At 40.1% G+C, this 22,290-nt stretch overlaps 1 pseudogene; it reads right to left on the bottom strand.

The window, feature by feature from the left end:
- LOC115659885 overlaps positions 1-22,078 on the bottom strand; it is a 232,988-nt pseudogene extending 210,910 nt beyond the window's left edge.
- Positions 22,079-22,290: the final 212 nt, after the last annotated feature.

Below are 22,290 nucleotides of genomic sequence, written 5' to 3'. Positions count from 1 at the left end.
CTCAGACACACAATTCCCTCCACCCAAAGTTGAAAACATCCGGTTTCCTGATTGGTTCTCTGGTCAGGTGTTTCAGGTGAAAGAGACATTAACCCTTAGCTATCTGTTTATGACAGATGGTGTATGGCCTTGATTGCTGAAGGTGTAAAGCAAGAGAAAAGGAGGTTCCTCGGAATCACTGACAGGGTCTCTTTTAACTGAGGATAAATGCAAAGTTGAGAGCCAGGTCAGTGACCTAGCAGTACACTACAGAGATCTACAGGGCTCTGCTCCGACATGGCCAATCCCAGATTTCATAGTTCTTGTCCTTCAGAATTGGAGTGCTGCAAAGGTTATGCCTCCTGTGATGTTGGTGAGTTTCAAAGCGTCATCTCCCCTGGCTAGAAGAATGCATGTTACAGGACACGGAGGAAAACAAGAGAGCCTAACAACTTCAACAGACACGTTAAGAAAGCCAGCCTCAGTGGGAAACATTATCTGTCCGATTCCATAACAACATGGGTTTGGTTTTTGAACTTCTCTAATTTCAGAGTGATTACACTGGTTCTCAAGAAATTGTTCAAAATAATTTGCTTCCTCCCCAACACTTTACAGCCCTCAGCACTATTTACAGCCATATACATTGGTTCAAAATGGAGAAAATGACATGCCCCAAACTCTAGCAGTGCCTGGGAATACCATTGCAATGATAAAATCACTCACTATCAAGTACCAAAAAGTCTTAAAATCAGCCAGGCAGTATGACACCAAAAGACCATACGTACTGTATGAAGCTTTTTCTTCTCAATGCTCTTCATTGCTTATTCATGCAGATGCCGCTAATGCAGACATCACTACTGCATTTTCATCTGAACCAGGGTTACGATAATGAACTAGTAGTGCTTATTTTGCAAGGTAAGTTAAACCAAGTTTGAACTCTTCACTCGTAATAGTGTACAGTTCACAGATGAAATCATCCATAATTGCTTCTTAGACTAGTTCAGAATTAAGTCCAAAGGTCCAATATATTTGAATAAAACCTGAACTACATATTTCCAAGTTCCCTCTTCACCCGTATCACTGTTTTTAGTATCTTGTATTTTGCCAGTACTTTACCTCGGCCACTTGAAATAGCTAACTCGCCAAACAATATATTGCCTTAGAAAAAATGTTCACCTGCTTAATTGCTTCATGCTGCCTTATACATCTGGTATACAGTATGTCCAGAATCCTCTATATATCCAGTGCTCCATACTTACTAGTTATTCCAATGCCTCTATAATATTCCCAGTTCCTGTCAACTCAAGGAGTGGGACTACACACTTAGGAATCAAACCTGATTCTTTATGTGCTAATCACACATCCATTACACTTAACCCTGTCTTGTCTTTTACACCCCAGCCCTGCCATTGGCCTACTGAGTGACCTGGAGTAAGACATCTATCTCTGTGTGCCCACCCCATCTGTAATATTGGGATAATGACCCCTTTCTTTGTAAACTGTTTTGAAATCTCCAGATGAAAAGTGCCATATAAATGAGCTAAGTATTATTAGTGGTAGTAATATTATCTTCATGGACCAGTTTGTTCGATCAACATTATTGCTCTCATCTGGAAAAATCCAGCAGCTCAATGTTATGTGTGGTCTTACCAGGTCATACACTTTAAGCTGGCGGCACTGTAGCAAGACTGGAGCCTGTTCCAATCAGATTCAATGGAGAGTGTCAGTGCCCCACTCAGCAATGCCCCTTGGCTTGATGTTGTGAGTGAGCAGCACAAAGCAGATAATCCTAGAGAAAGCAACCCCCTCATATGAAGAGCAGCCTAGCCTCATAGGTGAAAATGGCACAAGATATGGAACACATTCAGGTACACGCTGCTTCTCTGAACAAGGAATAATACTTTATGTACCAACCCTCATCCCTTTTCACATTCTACATGTTCCCTAAACTTCCTGTGGAGATCAGTAATGCATAAAGATAATGGAGGGTGGGGGAGATTCTGAAGACTAAGCCTATGCAATTCACCAATTTTGAAGTATTTTCTAATGCAAATATATAAAGTTTGATCACTGTTAAAATGCTGTGTTACTTTTGCTGGGAAACTATTATAGTAGCCAAACATTCCATTAGACAATTATTTCATAGTGCCCAGAAGAGTGCTAGGTACTTCAGAGAAAACAGAGTAGAGAGGTCCCTGCCCTCCAATCTAACTGATAAACATGACAGACAAATTAAGCTATAGCATATGCCAGTAAGGAGGAGTAGAAAGAAGGAAACAGATTACGGAAGTGTGAACACACAGTTACTCTGTTTAAGCATATTGTACATATGTCTTGGTGGACCAAAGGGTTTCTTTTAATTAGACTAATTTTTGCAGGTAGAGCTGCAGAGGTGAGTTTTTAAGAGCTATTTGAATTAGACAAGACATGTAGGGCAAAAAGTTATTATGGAAACAAGAGTTTAACTGGCTTTGAATACATTCTTGCTCTTTCTATTCATGAAACCAAATCTATTCTTGGTACATTATGCAGGTGGGTAAGTGTTTTAATTTTTGTCTTTCTGTGAAGTACCATCTGTAGGCTTACTTGCTGGACACAGAACACTGAAATTGGACCATTGGTGTATTCCTAAACAGCAAGTCCTGTGTTCCAAAGAGAAGGAGAAATTAGAGGGGCCAAAATGTGTGTCTGCAGGTAGAGAACAGTGCAGAACTTTCAGTTTGCCTGGCCTTGAGTCACAGATGTCAGAGAGCATTACATCTTGAAAGACTATTTATGATGGAAACAACAACTGCTATTTTACTTCAAGAATTATACAAAAAGTTTTTCTTTGGGTTTCATTTATGTTATTTCATTTCTTGGGTTTTACTTACAAAACCACTTATTTTAGGCTGTAGAATTTGCATGTGCACAGCTTTGCATGGGCAATTTTTGCTCACTCTACACTGGTGCATATGAATAAATGTACACAAATTATACATTCATAAAACCCTCACTGTGTGTGCATATGGGGTGCAAACAGGTTTTGGATTCTATCATCAGTATAGAAATGATCATAGAATCATAGACTATCAGGGTTGGAAGGGACCTCAGGAGGTTATCCAGTCCAACCCCCTGCTCAAAGCAGGACCAATCCCCAAACAGATTTTTGCCCTAAATCCCTAAATGGCCCCCTCAAGGATTGAACTCACAACCCTGGGTTTAGCAGGCTAATGCTCAAACCATTGAGCTATCCCTCCCTCCACAGAGCCACTATTGATAGTGTTCAGTAACTATGCAAGAACATTTAGACTCGTCTTCACTAGAAAAAAGGTGTGTTCTTAATTCAAGTTAGCTAAGTTTACTATCCTAGAAAAGACAAGGCAAATTGTAGTTTTCGCACGAGTTAGCAGGTGGCGCTAAAGATTATGGGGGAAGCTTAGTCTTTAACTCAGCCTGCTAACATGTGAAAACCATAAACTGCCATGTGTCTACTGGGATTTTTACCTCAACTGAGCTAACCTGAGTTAAGAACAGATGTTTTATTTAGTAGTGGCACAGCCTTAGAGTCCTTTAAAAAAATTAGCCCTGGAAATTAGAGGGATTGCAGAGGTTATTAATCTCTGCAGAATTCAACCAGGTGCATGTATCTAGCTTTTTTGAGAAGAGGAGAAGCTGTAACCTGGGTTGTAGCAGGAAGAGCACCAAGCCAGAGAGTTCAGATCTGGATCTGAACTGTCCCATGGTTTGGGGATGTAAAGAGCCCAGGTCTGGTTTGGATCCATCTTTAAACCGTTTAGCTATTTTGGGTTAGACCAGCACAGCCCGGATTAGGTATGCACCATTTCACGGGGAGTTCAAGGAAGGATTAGGGCTCAGGCCACTCCCCTCCTGCACAGAGAAGTTGCACAAGTTGCACAGTCCTTCCAGATGACGCAGCCCATGCCACAGGCTTGCTTCACTGGCGCTTGTGCTGGGGGAGAGGGAGCAAGGCTATGACCTACTCTAACCTCTTCTATTTGGGGAAATGTGCACTCCAGGCATATCCCTGCACTCCTCTGAGTTACTGCCCTGGCCCTTGCATGGCCCATCTAGCAGAGTAGCAGCTCTTCTACGGTTAAGACTGATATAGTTTGAGGGAAACCCCCGTACAGCAACCAGTGTTAAAGCTATATAGAACTAGACAGAGCACAACCTTGGGAAGACTAGGGCCAGTATAATCCAAACCAGCTCAACAAAGCTCACCAATATGGTTCTTTTGTGTCTGGACCCCATCACACCACTATGTAGGCAACTGGGTCCTATTCTCCAATCACAGGGTATGAGTCATTCTCATTGAATTCAAAAGGGAGTTAGTTGTATCCTGTGGCTGAAGGATCAGGCTCCTGAAGTAGTAGCTGCTTCTACGTGAGGCAGCCCTTTTTCCTATTCAGCATTCCCACTCTTGTCAGAAAGAATAAATCGATTAGAGAAAAGGAACAGTGTGATGCTGGCAGACCCGGTGCCAGCTCATGCCAAGTCTCCAGGCCTCACTGAACAGTGATAAATGCACAGCTTAAAACCAGTCTGGCTCACCCAAGTGTTAGTATTGTTAAAATAGATATTAGATGTTATAAGAGGGTGTTTGAACTTCATGAAATGATTTTAGGATGCTGCATGTATTAAGCCTACTTACAACATCTGTAGTCCATGTTATAAGGTAGTGTTTAAATGTTTGCTCTGTAACTATAAAAACATTCACTAAGACTGTAAATCTCCCAGAGTCAGGAGAGAACCATCACCACATGTGAAATACAAGTTTTCCACAAGAGGTATTATCGCCTCCCCTACAAAAAAAGGGTCTACAGACATCAGCCAAGCCATTGCTGACAAAAGACTCTGTTGATTGCTTCTCCCACACCCCTGAAGAGGATACGTGCACAAGCCCTTGTCCCATTACAGCTTGAACACTGGGGAAAGGGAATAAAATGCCTGCTAAGGATAAATTGTTATCCCTGGGCTGCATGAAGACTGAGGGGCAAAGATGTCTAAGCATAAGTATGGGGTCCCCAGCTGTTTAGCTTGGGTTAGCCCTAAAGAACATATGGAATTTGCTTATTACAGAAGTTTCTATTATCTTTTGAAACGTAAGGCTGTAACTCATTTGTAGGGCCCTACCAAATCCACAGTCCAATTTGATCATAAATGTCATGCTTTCAGTTATTCCAATCTGAAATTTCAGGGTGTTGTAATTGTAGGGACTGGGGGAGGGGGTTGCAAGGTTATTGTAGAAGGAGTTGTAGTACTGCTACCCTAAATTCCCACTAAGCTATGCGACCGTACAGCACGCTATCAAGTACCGAGCAGGCAGCGAGAGGCCCCTCTCCCCTAGCCCCAACCCTGGAGCTGCCACTGCTGGGGAAAGGCACCTCTCCCCTGGCCCCAGGCTGCTTTGGTGAGAGAGGGCTTAGAGGTGTCCTCTCTCCCCTGTGCATCCCCAGGGAAACCTGCAACCCAATCCCCTCATCCCCAGCCCCACTCCAGAGCCTGCACCCCCAGCTGGAGTCCACATCCCCACACCCCTACCCACTGCCTCAGCCCTGAGCCCCCTCCCACACTCTGAACCGCTCAGCTCCACCTCTGCCACACATCACCTCCATATTGGTGCACATAACAAAATTCATTCCACACATGGATGTAAACAATTAGAGTAAACATGGCTGCTAGCCTTATTTCTGCTCTGCTGCTGGTGGCAGCACTGTCTTCAGAACTGGACAGCAGCAGCTGTTGGCCCGGAGTCCAGCTATGAAGGCAGAGCCACTGCTAGCAGCAGTGCAGAAGTAAGAGTGCCATGGTATAGTATTGCCACCCTTACATCTGCAGTTCTGCCTACAGTGCTGGACCCTCTGTCAGCAACCACCACTCTCCATACGCCCAGCTCTGAAGGCAGCAGTGCAGAAGTAGAGGTGTCATAGTATGGTATGGTATTGCCCCCCTTACTTCTGCGCTGCTGCTGATGGGGCTTTGCCTTCAGAGCTGGGTGCCTGGCTAACAGTCGCTGCTCTCGGGCCACCCAGCTCCAAAGGCAGCTCAGAAGAAAGAATGGCAATACCGTGACCCCCCTACAACTTCCTTTTGGGTCAGGACCCCCAATTTGAGAAACTCTGGTCTCTCCCATGAAATCTGTATAGTATAGGCTAAAAGCACACAAAAGACCTGATTTCACGGTCTGTGATGCATTTTTAATGGCTATGAATTTGGTAGGGCCCTACTAATTTGTGTGTATGTTGATCTGCTTTAACCTTATATATAACTCATTTTTTTTGCTAGTTAATAAATCTTTAGATTATTATATGATTGGCATAAACATTGTCTTTGGTTTGAGATCTGAAGTACAGTTGACCTTGGGTAAGTGACTGGAGTAACCTGAATATTATTGTGATTTTTGGTGCAAGGTACCATTTATCACAGAGATAAGCTTTCCAGTGTGGCAAGATAGACCAGAGTGCCCCAGGGGACACTGTGTTAAGACTGTTATAGTAATTTAGGAGTTCACATTTGTTACTGGCTTGGTGAAATCTAATTATAGAATGTACAACTAGTTTGCAGTTTGTGCCCCATTCTTTGACAGTCTGCCCTGAGGTAGGCGCACTCAGTCATGAGCCACTCTAGACAGTTTGACAAACAGACAAACACGACCAGAGTCTCCCTCATAACATTACTACTGCTACCCTGAGAGATCAGTTTTTAGGAGTCAGCATCTTTGAGTCTTCATGAAAATGAAGGAGAGGTGCTGGAAGCTGAAGTCAGTCACTGCACATTCTTTCTTCACACAGCTATGCCTGCATCTCACCATAGCAAGAACAAGCAAGGTGATAATTGTATCAGACTATGTGAGGGCTTTGCCCTTAAGGCAGATCCCCTTATTCTTCCATTTAATTATTATGTGTGTACATACTCATACACAGTACAGACATGTGAAGCAAAGACCGAAGGAAATAAAAATTTCTCTTTTAATTCCTTCCTGAATGTTCATTACCGAGAAATATAGAATCCCTCTTTTTCTAAATGTCAGGTTCAAAACAGATCAAACAGCATATTGATTTATTTCTCCAGCATCTGTTTTTAATCATTTTTGATTACATGTTCATTCAAAAATATACCATTATTCAAATGAGAAAAATGGTCTTAAAAAACATGCAGTGACCACATGGAACGAAATAGAAATAAAATGAGATTAATTTTTCAGAGTTTGTTTATTAATTCTTAAGAAAATGGTCTAAAGGGCCCCTAATTCCAACTAAATCAAACCACAACTCATATCATGAAGTTCTCTCTCCTCTTTTGTTAAGTGAAGCAGGAAGTAAGAATTAAGATTAGTGCCTGTGTTTCCCATTATGAACACAACTGCAGAGATGAGGCCTTACCTGTGCAAAAACCCCATGTCCCACACAGACTTCAGTAGAATGACATCGGCATGGATTGTTTCAGCTGTTTATATTCTGGAATGCTTACTTCAAAAATGTCTGCAAGTTTGCTGAAGACTTTTCAACTCACCTCCAGTTTTGCAATGTCTTTAAGGATGTAATTTTAGAACATCTTACCAACAATGGACTAATGCTTTGCATATACTTTTTAAAAGACTCTAGATTGGTTTGCCCAGAATTCTGCTCCATCTGTCTACCTTTCTATGTCATGAGCAGATGTCATGAAGATACACCAACTGGTGGGGATGGGAGAATGACCTAATCTTATCCCAGAGTAAAAGGGAAGATGAGAACATCACACTGAGGTGTTTCATCAGGAAAAGGAGTCATTCTTGCAATATATTCAATGCCTGCCAGTTGGAGAAACATTATGGGGAGGGGGTAGATGGTCTCCCCACTGTACTGGGCATGCTCCACACAAACATGAGGAGGGAAAAAGAGGACAGGGACTCACCATTTCCTCATCCCTTTGGCAAGAGATGCACTTATAGCGATATACAGAGGGTCTAACAAAAGTGTAACACTCAAGAGTACCAGTAAGAGATGGATATTTTCCAGATCCCAACCACATGACACAGGTCATGGACACAAAGTGTTTCATCTCTGTCATGCAGCTGAGTCAGTACCCACCAACTCCAGAGGTTACTTTTACAGTCAGAGTTGTTCCCTTCAAGTGCAGAGATGGTAATTGTGACTGACCCTTGCACTGAGTATACAAGTAGTATTATCCCTCCCAACTCTCAGTTTCTCTGCAAAGGCCAGTCACAGTCTGCCACTCTGCCCCATTATAAGCAGATACATGCTTCTTACCTACTTTGAACCAGGATTTGGCCCAGGAGCATGGAAGGGGTGGGGTTAAACAAATGATTTCCCCATCAGCCCAAAGAAAAAAAATAAATCAAGACCTGAAGCCCAATTCTACAAGGCAACCCTGGAGTAACAAACCAGTTTTTGGAGGCAGGGGCGGATGCTGATATGAGAATGTCCACTTTTAGGCTTTATATCACAAACAACCTTGCAATTAAAATTTATTTTAAAAAATCAGGAACATACTTCAATAGCAACATTTTAAAAGACTGAAACTAGACTCTCCCTCTCCAAATCTGCAGACTACAGTATTTCGAGGAAGAAATTCATGTCACCTTAATTTACTGATTATCTAGTTCATAAAAAAGATCTGGGAATCTTCTTCAAGAGAGTGTTTCTCCCACACGTCTTGGGGACAGACCTTCCTGGTCACATATACTTGAGTAAATCCCTTTGTTTAAAAAGATCTGTTTTTAAATGATAAGCCCATTTCTGTGCCATATTATTTATTGTTACACTATGAAGCACTTGGGTGCTTGAAAGAATGAGCTATATACATCAATACATGTTAATGTATGCTGTATACTGACTGCAGGCTGCAACTAAGTTTTCCAGACTGTTTACAGTGATGGAAGTGTCATAGTAATTTATAAAAGCAATAGATAATTTTACCTTATCCATATGCAAAACCTAAATAGGACTTTTCATATTTAAATCTATTGCTAAACTCACGCTGTTTAACATGAAAGATACAATTATTTACTGAAGTAGGGCTCCTTAGAGGTTAAGTAGGTGATCCATAGAGACTATCCCATAACTTTTCCTTAGCTGCCATTCATTAAATATGTTCCATCTCATGAACCATGAATCATTTCATTTTTAAGTACACTTTTATTTCCTTTAAATTTACCTAAAATTTTATGAGATTCAGCCTGTACAGCCCTGACAGACAGCCCGCATACATTTAAAACATTCCCAGTGGAGAAGCATAAAACATTTAAAATCTATATTTGATCTGACAACAGCAGCACCACGTTTGAATTAGAAACAGATTAGACATAATTGAAGATAAAGAGGACGCAAGCGTCACTCCCATTTTGGTGAAGTGGGCTTTAAATTATCAGATTCATCCAGAATACATTACCAAGAAACATTGAATTGTTATCTTTAGACAGCCTTTTCTAAGAGTTTACAATTTCTCAGTTCAGTGAAGCTTACCACCAGCTTGTTATCAGAACAAAAAACGAAAAATCATTTGGTTCAGAGCACAGAACTGATTTCACCTAAAAAAAGTACACATTTTCTTCTGATAACAGATACTTCATTGGACTGCAGAGGTGCCACTTCATGCTTTACAGTGAAGGCAATCTTTTTTAAGGTGCTTCCACTTTTGAGGTAATTCCTAACCACATTACAAACAGATATTGTTTGTCAGTTTGTACCTCAAATAACCCTCCCCTCACAGAAACACACACACACAAGCACATACACACACACACACTCCCCAACCCCTTTTCTTTTTTCTAGCTAACTTTGGATCATTCACTCTTCAGCTTCTTATTTAGTACCAACCATGGACTCATTACTCATGGTAATTTCCAAAACATAATTATGGCAAAAATGAAGTATATTTACAATATTCTGGATTTTCTAGTTAGAATATGATTATAAACTTCAGCAGCAGTACCAAACACATCAATTTTGCAACAACACACTATTAATTAGGTTGGTTTTAAAGACTAACAGATTTTTACTTATTTGGTTTATATACTTTAGAGTGCAAAACTACAAACACTTGGTATCGGATGTTACTGTAATTCCCATGAACTCCCAGTAGTAAGACAACATCCAGTAGAAAGTGCTTTCAGAATTTGGCCCTCCCATATCCAGAAACTCAGCTGTGTTTCTGCAAGGATTTACTTGTTCTCAATTTTTCTTGTAGCCTGAGTTCCACGGATCCCCAAACCTTATCCTCACTACAGAAAATACCTGTTGCTGACAACAGGTATCAGCAAACAGGTGCAGCTGAAGCAATGCTGAACATAGATAAGCTGTAAGTGTACCCAAGGATGAGACATGTTTAGCACTGTTTCGTTACATATGGTCAACCCTTGCAGGTTAAAGGCAGCTACACAAAAGCAATTTGTTGTTTTTTGTTGGGGTTTTTTCTTTTTGGTAGCACAGACAATGCGCTTGAGAGCAACCTTGGCTTGAACCCCATACTACCAGCTCTTAGCTGTAACTAGACAGCATTGCCTTTCCAGAGTTGTATTGTATTGTATTGTAAAAAATGAGTTTCTGCTTCTTATTTGATGCAAGGTTTGACATTTACCTGGGCTACAAGCTTAATAAACACAAGCAATCCATTGACAATACATCCATAAATAAGGACACAAAGAAATCTGTCTATAAATTGCACATTAAAGAACACATTTCCATAGTAAAACCATGTGTTCCAACAAGTATTTAGACTGCCTGAAAGATTAGAATTGAAAAGTAAAGCAATCAGTTTGAAAGTCTCTCAGACCCAGCACAGATCAACAAATTTCCTGGAAATTGTGCCTGGGGAGCGGGGGAGGTGAAACAAAAACCAGAAAAAATGTTTCATGCACAGAGCTTTGATCTTTTGAAAAATGAGGATGAAAGCAAGGTTCCAGTTTCACAGAGACTTGTAAAACACCCAATCTAATATTATAATCATGACATTCACACTGATATAACTTTTGGTACACAAAACTTTTTTAACAAACCCCTATATTACACACTATGGCTCACCTTTTCAATAGTGGCCTTCCAGTTAGAACACATAAAATCAGACCATTTATGCACAGTTTCTGCATGTATGTGTTCAAACAAATATTTGTTCATGCAAATGAGATAACTTACTCAATTTGCATATACAAACAGGTTGTGTCCTGATCCTGCAAAACTTCATCTTTGCAAGATCAGGGCCCAATCCAACAGTTGTGCACAGAAAACTTCCCATTGCAAAAACCACGGCATAGTTGAAACCCCTTTGAAATTGAGTTCTAGGTGTTTTATCATAAAAATTAACATTGAGATGAAATTAACACACAACTTCTTAGCCTTGGAACATTTTTTAAATGTTTTCCCTATTTATCAATATTTAACTAAAACCTAAATATAAAAACAAAAATGGAAATTACATTTTTCAAGTATTTCTCTACATTTTTGCAACTCAAAAATTCCTTCAGTTTTTTTACATAAATACCACAAAAGTTTGCGTTCAGTTTGAAATAACTGGTTTTGTTATTTTGATAAACATACTACAGAAGAATTAAGATACTGAACTTTAAAACTCTTCAGCATATGTGAAGTATGACTTTATACTGACTACACTATTGTTACACGTAATAATTTCAGTGCATTACTTGGAGTAATTATTAGAGATAATCAGAACGTGGCGGGGGGGACAAAAAGCTAGATACATCTCTTTTCTTTTCTATTTTTTCAATCAAAATTGTTTTAAATCTTAATTTCCCTACCAGCTCTAGTGATTATTGTTATTACATGAATAAATAAAATTCCATAAAACACAATAATCTATTTGTTGTGCTGGTTTTATCCTAACTGATTAGAAGCCTGATTCAAAGTCCACTGAAGTCAGTGGAAAGACTTTTATTGACTGAAATGGGCTTTGGATCAGGCTCTTGAGGCTGACAATAAGATCATCTTATTGGTGGAAATAAAAACAGAAATAAACTCCAAAAGGGTGATGAAATTCATTTATTTAAAAGCAACAACATTATGGGTCATATCGAGTTTTCACCTCCAGATCATGGTGGGATATCCTATTCCTTCTTGTCTTCTGTCTGGATTCAGGTCTCTTTCAGTCCCTGGGTTTTTACTAGAAATGATCCCAAAGTCAAACATTTCTAAACTTTGGGAAGTTCACAGTCAAACACGGCACCCTTGGTCTGTCCAAAAGTTTTAGCTGTGAATTGTTCTTTCCTGACTGCTCCACAGCATACTAGAGGTTGTTGGCAGGGCTGGTGACTAAGTAGATCCACTATGGATTTTACAGTCTGTGATGGGGAGCACACCAGATACCAGGGCTACCATGATAGCCAGAGGAATTTCAGAGTAGTTCCGCTGCCTTTAATGACTGAGGGAGTCAAGGGGGGAAGAATTCCTTCCGCCCAGCCCCAACAGTGAAGAGATTCCCACCCCGTTCACAGCATGGCCACTAAGGCCAAGAGCATCATTTTACAATCTCCGAGTAAATCTCTCAGTGTAGTTGTGCTGCCCCAGGAGCTGACCAGATTGGGATTTATATAAGGGCAATAATATATTCTCAGTCTTATTCTCTATTCCCTTTTTAATGATTCCTAACATCCTGTTTGCTTTTTTGACTGCCTCTGCACACTGCATGGACATCTTCAGAGAACTATCCACGATGACACTAAGATCTTTTTCCTGACTCATTGTAGCTAAATTAGCCCCCATCATATTGTATGTATAGTTGGGGTTATTTTTTCCAATGTGCATCACTTTACATTTATCCACATTAAATTTCATTTGCCATTTTGTTGCCCAATCACTTAGTTTTGTGAGATCTTTTTGAAGTTCTTCACAATCTGCTTTGGTCTTAACTATCTTGAGAAGTTTACTATCATCTGCAAACTTTGCCACCTCACTGTTTACCCTTTTCTCCAGATCATTTATGAATTGGTCCTAGGGCTGACCCTTGGGGAACACCACTAGTTACCCCTCTCCATTCTGAGAATTTACAATACAGGGATAACAGGGTGAAAGCCTATGGGCTGTGATATACTGGAAGTCAGATGATCTAATGGTCCCTTTCTAGCCTTCAAATCTATGTATTCATGAACTACCTAGTCTAGTTTAATTATTCCAGCAGAGTGAAATGCAAAAGGGAAACAAAAGCATAAATGGTTGAAAACACATTACATTTTCAAAATCTTTTCCATTTCTGTAACTTGAGGCGTTGTTAATAATACAAGCACAGCACCTTTAAATAGATACATTAATTCTTTAGTGAACCATTAATTTATAACTCTTTTGGGTAGCTATTCCACGCCACCTACCCACCCACAGACCTTTTCACTGAACTTTATCCTTGGAATACACTGATAACACTATTGGAAAGCAGGTCACTGTTAAAATGATGAAGGAAGTTAAAGAACATAGGGCAAAATCCTGGAAATCCTCACTGGAGTGAATCTTCCCCCTCTGCCCCATACATACCAACCCATTGAAGTAAGGGGGAGTTTTGCACAGATTGTGACAAAGGACTGCAGATTTTGAGCTATGTTCCATTGTTTGATTTTTAAAAAGAAACAGATCCAAGTTTAATCTCTCTCAAAATAAGGCTAACAATGGTAGAAAACAACAAAAAGTTCTGAACAAGTATGACAAAAAGTGTTGTGTGCGTTACACAGCGTCCTTACCTCCACTTCTATATAGATCTGTTTCAGTAGCTGCTGCCCATAGTTTCTGAGTAGCTCAGCAGTTGATTTTAAAGGTTTGAAAATGTTGTAATACAGACTGCCAATCCTGTAAAGCCATCAGATGCCCCAGTATTTCAACCAGAATGGGGTAGCCTCCTCCTTTCACTGTGTTAGCTAAACCTTTTTCAGTTTCATGAATGAATTTCTCTAGCTCAGTAACACTAGTGATATATAACATGAGTAAGTGTCAACAGTTAGTTAGCATGGAGCCTGTGAAAACTTAAGGCAAGCCACACACATCAATTATATTAATGAACAAGTAAATGCAATCAAATCAAATGTAGAAGCATTGTGTTAAGTTTTTACAAGATGAGAACTGCATTTTTCATGCATGACAGAAGCTCTCTCAATGGGCAAGACGTGGTACCATCTGACCCTGCCTCTCCTTTTTTCTTCTCCCAGTGCACCTGCTCAGGTGGCAGCCAGGGGCTAGCTCCAAGTCCTCCAGTGGAGGATGAAGGGGCTAGTTAGCACGGCCGGTTGTGGTGACTGATCCAGAAAGGCATCTAGACAGGGGACGTGCAACATCAGGGTCCACTCCCTGTACAGGATGATTAAGCTGGGGAGAATGCAAGTTATACCTTTGAAAAGTGTAGCCAGGGTCAGCTCTTACTTCTTTTCTCTGTGTTACTTAAAGTATTCATTATGCCTTTATTATTTGTATTCTTGTTGTGCCTAGCCAGCACACCTCCATCCGCTGCTGCTCAGGTGGTGAACCTCCACTCCTTCACCAGCATGGTTCTGCATCTTAAGTATTAATTCAGCCATAAACACATAATAGGCAAATGGTAGAAGCATTAGAAATCCATAGTACTTGTGGCAAGCTAAAACGCCATTAGAATAAAAAATTAGTAAGAAGTAACTTCGGTGAAGTAGGTAATCACTATTGGGTTTTAAACATGAAGAAACTCAAGCACAAAGAAGTTGTGGCCTTGCCTCAGGACATATACCAAGTCTATGACAGAGCTGGGGACACTCTGTTTTTTTGCTTCCAGTCTTCCTCTCCCTTCTCTGGCCAAAGGATCAAATTTCCAACAAAGCCAGTTAAGAGAATGCAGAGTAGCTTACCTGTGAGTTACACAGTTGAATAGATGTTCCTTAAATATCTAACTCCATTTTTAATAATATTCATCCAAGATATTTCTAAAGGCTTAATATTAACCAGGAACCAGCTATTGAAAATCTGATTTTCAAATTCACTAACTTCCTTGTACAGTGTTATATAAATATTGATGTTAAAGAAAAAAATATAATTAGCATTTTAAATTTAATCTACAAAATAATGTAATGATTTCATTCTATCAACACAAGAAAGAGAAATATATCAAACCACAAAAACTAAAATACTTGTACTTTAAAGTGTTCTAACTTGGGCAAGCATTTCTGATGCTCATATTCTGCATACAATTCCAGCTCCTCAGTATTAAGAAATCTTTCACAGAACAAGAACTGCTTCATAAATTCAGATTTATCATCCATCCATAAGTAGCTGTATTTGTTAAAGTGGCTTTGATTCTCCTGAACATTAACAGTGACCGACTGCACTCTGCTCATGATTTCTTCCAGGGTATCCATCTGATCCACATCTTGATAAAGCGCAAATAAAATTGAAGGGTGAGTGGAGCCAGCGATTTAATTTAAATTAAAAAGAGGTGGGCTAGAAGCCGAACCATAAAGTACCTGCAAAGACCCAAGAAGTTAGCCCAGTGGCAAGTGAATAACCACATGCCAGTTAGCAATCAGGTTGGCTGTTTGCTGCTTGAATAAACTGAACGTGATTATTTAGGGTTTAGTAATTTCTATTTTATCCACCAGCCCAACATCTTTAAGTCCTTGGGAAAAAATCAAATCAGTTAGTGTCTATTTGTCATCAACTGACCACAAAACATACCACTGTTCTTGCCCATACCTACTGAGAAGTTGCCCACCAAGCTGTTGACGTATATAAAACATAAAAAGCCTTATTTCAACGAAGATCTAAATGCTGCCAGAGTCAGCCTCTGCTGGATCTCAAGAGACTGAAATCCAGAGATAGGATCCTAGGACCCCGCACCAAGAATTCCCGAGCACAGGGTTTAAGTCCCTGCAGACAGATAGCAAAAAGTGGGTGACTGAGGTGACATCATCTTGGTGAGAGATTATTTTGGCTGAAGCGATAACAGCAGGTACAATGGAGACCATAAAGCTCAGTCTCTCCATATTGTAGGCTCCCCTCTGTGACTGGCTTTGAAGGCTGTATTTAAGCCCTTTCCCTCACCTTCTCTTCTCCTCAGACTCGCTCTCCAGCTGCCCTCCCTTCTTTCCCCCACCCTTCCCTTCCTTATGTCCCCTTTCCTTTCTTCTCTCTGGTTACCTCATCCTCTCCTAACACAACCCCACCCCACCAAATTAAAAACCTCCATGAGCTTCCAAAAACTCCTCAAACCACATGGCATTGATGTGGCTTTTCAAAATCATCACATTGTTTACCCTGCTTGTGCGTTGTGGCCCTTTCCCCCCCCATCTCTCTCTTGCAGTGTTGCCAGTTCTCAGAGTTTTAATAAATCTCTTTACATGTACTGGTTTTCTTAAAGCCCCAGCTGCTGGTAGCTGGAGATTGCCTGAGAATCTCAGCTCTTATTTAAAAAAAAAGGGTCAAGCCTTCATGGTGCAGAGAAACCCTTGAAAATGTGACCTAGTGCAAATAAAAAGCAGCTAATGTGTGTGTGGGGGGGGTTATCAATAATCAAATGATTTTTTAGTCACTCTCACAACTTTTGGGGATCTGACTCATGATTTCTGAATGTAGGGGTTAGCAATACTGGTATTATCTATTTAGATTTTAAGCTGTTCAGGGCAGAAACAGCCACTGACTAGCACAATGAGGCTGTGTTCTCAACTGGCCCCTCAGGGCTACCATAATTAAAATAAATAAATACATACATACATACCCAAATCAGCAGCAAAGGACATAACGACAATTTAATAAAAAATACTGTTCTTGGGTTCTGTTCAGCTTCTTTGTGCTGCTCAGCAAATGGAATCCAGTTGTGGAGCTGGCCACAACGTGAAGGATGCTCTGGTGGCACAGTTGGTCTATATTGGCTCTTATGTCATCTTCCCCTGCCTCCTCAGCCAACATCAGGGCTATTGTGGCAGAACAGGAGAGGTGGCCAGATCTTCCTCAAATTCCACCAATACCACTGACATTCAGGCCTCCGGAACCAGTACAGCTCAGTGCAAACAGCCTCCAAGCAGGTTGTTCTAACTTACTCAGGGAACTGGCTCAGCACACAGTTGGGCCAGGTGTGGGGAAATGCAAAGGTGAGCTTTATTCCACCTTTACACATCCCCAGCCCAACCTGAACTGTGAAGCTCCTTTGCTGCAACCCAGGGTTAGACCCTAAAATATTATCAATTCCCATCAGCTGCGCTTGATTTAGTTACTTTTTAAAATGTTTTTGTTTAATCTTCATGATGTATCTCACAACATTGCTGCTTCTGTACAGTTTATATGGCTGTGACCTACTTACATTTTATCTGTTCTTTCTCGGTGGCCTGTATATCTGAGATCGGACTTCAGCACTTGCTGTGACTGCCATATATACATTGTGGAAAAAGGAAATGAAGCCAAAGTTGGGCACAAAACATATGTAAATGTTCATTAAAATTAAAACTACAGAATTGTTTTAATATTTGCAGACCAGTTTGATTTACTGTCTGTGAACATTCCCACAAACCTATACTGGTCTGTAGGAAGAGAAAAACTGTGGTGCACATTCATGCTAATAGGGATTGTGGGTAGCAGGGAGCAGAAACAACAACATCAGGTGACCTATGCGACCAATCACACACTACAGAGAGCACAGACACACTAATAGCTGTAGCAAAGCAAATAGTTCTGAAGACTTATACAAGCTGAAACATGATTGCATAAACTATTGCTCACAAAAGTCTGATTAATGAACCCATTTGTAAACACCAAGATTGTTGGAGGATTCTTCACAAACAAAAGAAGAGGCTAAATCCATGAAAGAAATTGTCCTCTGCAAATAGCTCAGCCAGCTCCAGACTTCAGTGTGAACAGGCCATCATGCTGTAAGTTGGGCAAGCAAACTAGAGGGGGTTAAAAAAAAATAAAATAATCATGCAGTGCAATTTCAAGAGCACCTTCTGGTGGCTGAAGGAAAGTACTGGATGCACTAATACAAGAAGGAAAGAGGAAGAGGTTCAGGTGTGTAGAAAATGACAGTTCAAATAAATACAGGTGTAAAAACCTTTCACTCCTCCATAAGTCACTGAATGCAGGTGACCTGGGTGGAGCAAACAATCACATTTAAATGCCTGGTGGAAGGGTCAACTGTTTGTTTTTTAAGGAAAGATACCAGCTAGTAATAATGCCTGGTAAGTGTCTTTTCCAGGATGTTTGGCAATTCGATTAATAAATGATGCGATTCTGTAAATGTTTCTGATTAGTCCTTCCACATCAGAGAAATTGCCATTGACATTAGGGTCCAAAGAAGGTTTAAAAGTTGTTTCACTGCTATTAAGGACAAGCTGCACTTCAAATAAAGGAGTGGACTTAAATGATGTCTTGGTGTTTTCAATCAGATACTTAAGAGAACACTTGATAGCTTTGATCAGCCCATCTAAAATCATGTGGTCTATGTACTCAGTGTAGGCTTTCCATTCATCAGAAAGAGGATCTGCCTGGAGCAAGGTCTGATTGTCCTGAAACAGGTAATTTACAGAATGGGCACAGGGTTTAGAATTGCTCTTCCCTATGTGGATTCTTTATCCCTGCTAATTGATCAGTTCAGGAGTAAAGGAACTCTCACTTTGATGAAGAAAAGCTTTCCCACTATTTACAACTTCATTATCTTTTCATTGTAACTTTTACAAGCACATCTGGAACCAATTGCTTAAAGCAATTTCCTTTTAGAGTTGGATTTGCGTTAGTCAAGTGTATTTAAAAACATTTGAGTTTTGTAAACTACTGAATCCCAGCTTTCCCAATTATCTCAACCTATTTATTAACAATTGGTTCTCCCAGTGCCAAAAGTGTACTGGATTTATAACAATTATCACCTGGTCTAGCAGGTAGATCCTGTCTCTTGGACCATCCAGTGCAATTTGGAGATTCTCTTTTTACCATCAAGACAAAGAAGGGAAGAATTTCCACAACTTTCCCTGACACAAAAGGAGGTTTTTCTCAATGTGTACAGCAGTCACTTAAATTACAGTTAAAACACCAAGGAGTCTGGTGGCACCTTAAAGACTAACTGATTTATTTGGGCATAAGCTTTCATGGGTAAAAAACCTCACTTCTTCAGATGCAACTAAAGCCTGACCTGGCAGAGTGAAGAACTGTGGGATTATATGGAGCAGATTAGGGATCTTGTTAAGAATGTGGACCTCAGAATCCAGAAAACCAACTGTAATTAAGTATCAGGGGGTAGCCATGTTAGTCTGTATCCACAAAAACAACGAGGAGTCCGGTGGCACCTTAAAGACTAACAGATTTATTTAAGCATAAGCTTTCGTGGGTAAAAAACACATCTGAAGAACATCTTAATTACAGCTGGTTTTCTGGATTCTGAGGTCCACATTCTGAACAAGATCCCTAATCTGCTCCATATAATCCCACAGTTCTTCATTCTGCCAGGTCAGGCTTCAGTTGTTGGAATGTGAGTTCTACTTCCACTTGCAGAATGATTTTCCATAACCTATTGTACCTCTTGGTAATTAAATTTAAAATTTCCAATATATTGAGGGGAGAAATATCATATTCTTCTTGATAAATTAATCAGAAATATTTCTGACCACAGATTCCATCGCTCTTTGAAATGTAGATTCGTGTGCAATGTTTAAATATACTGTGGGTTTTTTTATCTTCTAAAAATATAAAACAGGCAAGAATCATAAACACTTCAGCTTGTATTTTAAAATAATGCAAGGCCAGACTCTCAGCTAGTGTAAAGCAATTTGGCTCCAGTTAAGTCAATGGAGACACATCTATTTACAGTTACTAAGAATCTGACCCTTACTCGTAGCAAAAAGTGCTAGATTGATAGCTTGGAAACTGAAGATTTCTGTTTATTCATAAGACTCTGCTTTTACACAAGCATTACCTGGAAGTTTCCCCACATTGCCCCCACCAATGGTATAGTCTGAACACAAGTATGTACCAGTTTAACTAAAGATGAAATGATATTGCACCAGTTTAGTTAAACCAGTGCAGCATAATGTGCAGACACTACACATTGGTTTAAACTGGGCTTATATCCATTTAGCTTCTCCCTGAATCAATGTAAGCCCAGTTTAAACCTATGTAACAGTGTCCATACACAAAGCCCCACCAGTTCAGCAAAATCAGTGCAAAAATCACACTGTTAGTTAAACTGGTGCATACTTGTGTGCATAGACAAGTCCAATGTGTCTCAGTCAGGATCTGAGCGGCTACTTCCACTATCAGAAAAGTTCTGTTTCTAAGGGCTTGTCTACACTTACAACACTGCAGCAGCTGTAGAGCATAGAGAAGATGCTATCTATACCCATGAGAGAGCATCTCTCATCACCTCCCTGAGAGGCAGTAACTGTGTCAACGGCAGAAGTCCTCCTGTCAACATAGTGCCGCCTACACCAGGAGTTAGGTCAGTATAGCTCCTTTTCCACACCCCTGAGTGACACAGTTAAACCAGCATACGTTTGTAGTGTAGACCAGGGTTAAGAAATGTCACATTTTTGGTCTAGCAAGGCTGCCAGTTTCTACTCTCTCTAGTAGTGGCTACAGTCACGTGGGTGGCCTAAAAATCGTCAATTCATTTCACACAGACCACTAATCAGCTTTTCAGTGATAATTTTGGTCATGTTGACCTAGACCAAATGTGAACTAGTGATGGAGAAAAGCTTCATCACTCATTACCAAGTCCCATAAGCCAGTAATTCTCAGCCTTTTTCCTTCTGAAGCCCCACCCCGTGTCCCAACATGCTATAAAAATTCCACAGCCTATCCATTGGACAACAACTGTTTTTCAGTAGATTACAAGCCAGAGCTGACGTTAGGCGTAGCAAGCAGAGAAATTGCCCAGGACCTCACGCCACAGAGGGCCCCACAAAGCTAAGTTGCTCGGGCTTTGGCTTCAGCCTAGGGATGAGGGGCTCGGGCTTTGGCTTCAGCACCGAGCAGCAGGGCTTGGGATTTGGCTTTCTACCATGAACCCCAGTGAGTCTAATACTAGCCTTGCTCTCTAATTTATTTTGGTGGACCTCCTGAAATCTGCTCAGGGCCCCAGACCCCAGGCTGAGAAGCACTACCATAAGCCATCTGCTCCTTCAACTTCAGAAATTGCTCATCTGAGGAGCCTGTTCTGCCATTACATCCAAAAACTAATGCATCAAGCGGGAAACTGGCCCTTTTGTATTCAAAAGAAACACATATGTATATTCAGTTAAGACTAAAATATAAGATTAGCTACAAACTACAGTGTAACAATAATCCATCAGACATAATTTAGAAAAATAGTTGTGCACACTTTGATTTTGGTTCAGGGTACTTGAAGACTTAAATAGATTAGTACTGTTATGTCAATTTTTTTCCATGTCTTTATATGCACATACATTTCTCATACAGAATCTTCTGTATTTACCTTGTAAAGGGTTTCTCTCTTGAAATATGAGTGCATTGAAGCTTCTGGTACCACTGGATGTTTCATCTCCCAGACAATAGCAGAAAGCTACAACAGACATATAAGATTTGAACGTTTGTTATTCAAAAGAGAGCTGTTGGTATCTAACAAAGTAAGAAACTGTTTCAAATTACCATGCATGGGTAAAATGCTGCAGGATTTGTTTAGGCAAAGTACGCATTGACTTCAACAGAAGTTTTTCCACAGTAAGGAATGCAAGACTTGACACTTAGTGTACTTTATATTTAAATTATTCACATTTTATATTTGCATGTATAATATGCATTTTAAAAAGAAAAACTACACAATGTTTCTCTAATTTTAAACTAAATAATCTGCAAATGCATCCAGGAGAATAAGTATTTTCATATGTCTGTGTCTCATTAAATATTTTTAGTGGAAACGTATATAATGCTTATACTTTGTGGTCAAAATCCTCAAGTCTGATCCACACTGCAGAGCACTTATCTGTAGCACAAGGGAAATTTTTGCTATAACACAAATGATAGCTGTTAAAAATAAAATAAATGTTAAATCAACACAGATAAGATTTACCACTGTATCATCTTTTGATTAAAATTTACTTCAGACAATCCAGTTGGTTAAGTTGTCATACACAGAGAAGGTTCAGATCTTGTGCCCAGGAAGTGTACATTTCTTCATCATATCTACCCAATAATTCTAACATGCTCTCATATTTTGGAAAAAAAATTCATTTCCGCCATCTGGAGAATTCCAGAGAAACAGTAGAGATTTCATCTCAATGTCATTTCTAGGTACATAGTGTGACTATAATTTTAGAAGGTACATGAAGTGTTTTAAGCCCCATTGTACAATGTTTTACAACAATACGTACAAATGATTGATATGCCTAAAATGTGTTCTGTGCTTCAGCAGCCT

Source organism: Gopherus evgoodei, chromosome 11 (genome assembly GCF_007399415.2).
Source record: "Gopherus evgoodei ecotype Sinaloan lineage chromosome 11, rGopEvg1_v1.p, whole genome shotgun sequence".
NCBI classification, from domain to species: Eukaryota; Metazoa; Chordata; order Testudines; family Testudinidae; genus Gopherus; species Gopherus evgoodei.
Note: the sequence above shows the minus strand (reverse complement) of the source record. Positions and strands in the feature narration are given on the sequence as shown.